Here is a 2,620-nt window from a genome sequence, read left to right on the forward strand (position 1 = left end):
CTTGACATCACATCGGTAGACCATCACCTTGACCTTTTCCGATAACGTATCACCCTCGAAGGCCAAGATGAAGGCACCGGTAGCAACCTGATTGTCCCTCGGACCCCGATGAACGCGCCGGACGAAATGAACACCTCTACGTTCTAAGTTGGCGCGCAGCTCGTCATCAGACTGCAAAAGGAAATCCCTATGGAAAATAACACCCTGGACCATATTTAAACTCTTATGTGGTGTAATAGAAACGTTAACATCCCCCATCTTGTCACAAGCAAGTAACCTGCGGGACTGGGCGGAGGATGCCGTTTGTATCAGTACTGACCCAGAGCGCATTTTAGACAAGCCCTCCACCTCCCCAAACTTGTCCTCTAAATACTCGACGAAGAACTGAGGCTTTGTGGAGAGAAAAGACTCCCCATCAGCTCTCGTGCAAACTAAGAATCGGGGCGAATAACTGTTACCGCCATGCTGAGACTTACGCTCTTCCCACGGCGTGGCCAGGGGGGGGAACGTTTTCGGATCGTACTTCTGAGCATTAAATTGAGCCCGAGAACGCTTAGAGACTGCTGGCGGCTGGCCGCCAGCGAGAGATGATGTACCACGCTTCATTGCTGGTCATCCGCCCTGATGCCACCTACTCCGACCAAGGGCCCTCCCCACGGGCGCCACCCAGCCACAGCAATAGCCACCTGGCAGGATGGCCATTGCCGGGAGTCCTGATGCCCCAGGGAGATGGGCATCTACTCCTTGGCATACGTGGGGAGTGAACGGCGCAGGCATCAGTAGAGCGATCCCTGTGTTGTCAGGGGGCTACAACCAAGAGGGTACATGGCGGCCCCACCACAACGGACTGGCTACCGTGCTGGATGTTAGGTGACATGTGGGCCATGGGCGTCGTCAGCGCAGAAAATGGCCCCGCACAGTGCTTGGCAGAAAGTGCACGCAGGGGCGCATCGATGCCCAAGAGATGGAGAGCGGGCAAGACTGCAATGCAACGACGAATAAAATGGCGAAAGTTCTCAACACAACACGGACACAATGCACCAAGTAAGGCGCCCTTCCCCAATCGGCTCGCACTTCGGAAAAATTTTGAGATATGGAGGTCAAACCCGACAGGGGACCATCACATAAGGCCGAAACGTTTGAGACTCCTTTTAGGCGCCTCTTACGACAGGCAGGTATACCGCGGGCCTATTCTAACCCCCGAACCCGCAGGGGGGTTTTGCGTCGGATTCGATGATCTACACTCACAGGAGAACGACCATAAGGCGCCCGAGGCAGGAATATCACCTAGGAGAAAAGTCGGCTGGAGGACGATGTATTGAATCTCGGCGCAATTTGAGTGTTCCATCGTCATTAGGATGCCTTGAACGTTACAATTTACTATCAGTTACGCGTCGGATTCGAAAATCTAGACTCACAGGAGCAGGACCATAAGGTGCCAGAGGCAGCAATAGACCCTTGGAGACATGTCGGCTAGAGGACAATGTGTTGAATCGCGACGCAATTTGAGTGTTCCATCGTTATAAGGAGGCCCTGAACGTTACAATTAACTATCAGTCATGCGTAGGATTCGAAAATGTTGACTCAGAGGAGAACGACCGTAAGGTGCCCGAGGCAGCAATAGTCCCTTGGAGACAAGTCGGCTGGAGGACGATGAATTGAATCTCGACGCAATTTGTTTTCCATCGTCATTAGGAGGCACTGAACGTTACAATTAACTATCGGTTTTGCGTCGGATTCGATAATCTAGACTCACGGGAGAACGACCATAAGGAGCCCGAGGCAGCAATAGACCCTTGGAGACAAGTCGCCTGGAGGACGATGTATTGAATCTCGCCGCAATTTGAATGTTCCATCGTCATTAGGAGGCCGTGAACGCTACAATTAAATATCAGTTTTGCGTCGGATTCGAAAATCTAGACATACTGGAGAACGACCATAAGAGGCCCGAGACAGCAATAGACCCTTGGAGACAAGTCGGCTGAAGGACGATGAATTGCATCTCGATGCAATTTGAGTGTTCCATCGTCATTAGGAGGTCCTGAACGTTACAATTAACTATCAGTTTCGCGTCGGATTCGAAAATCTAGACTCACAGGAGATCGACCATAAGGTGCCCGAGGCAGCAATATCCCCTTGGCGACTAGTCGGCTGGAGGACGATGTATTGAATCTCGACGCATTTTGAGTGTTCCATCGTCATTAGGAGGTCCTGAACGTTAAATTAACTATCAGTTTTGCGTCGGATTCGAAAATCTAGACTCACAGGAGAACGACCATAAAAGGCCCGAGACAGCAATAGACACTTGGAGACAAATCGGCTGAAGGACGATGAATTGAATCTCGACGCAATTTGAGTGTCCCATCGTCATTGGAGCCCCTGAACGTTACAATTAACTATCACTTTTGCGTCGGATTCATTAATCTAGACTCACAGGAGAACGACCATAAGGTGCCAGAGGCTGCAATAGACACTTGGAGAAAAGTCGGCAGGAGGACGATGTATTGAACCTCGACGCATTTTAAGTGTTCCATTGTCATTACGAGGTCCTGAATGTTACAATTAACTATCAGTTTTGCTACGGATTCGAAATTCTAGACTCAGAGGAGACGGACCATAT

Source organism: Schistocerca americana, unplaced genomic scaffold (genome assembly GCF_021461395.2).
Source record: "Schistocerca americana isolate TAMUIC-IGC-003095 unplaced genomic scaffold, iqSchAmer2.1 HiC_scaffold_50, whole genome shotgun sequence".
NCBI classification, from domain to species: domain Eukaryota; kingdom Metazoa; phylum Arthropoda; class Insecta; order Orthoptera; family Acrididae; genus Schistocerca; species Schistocerca americana.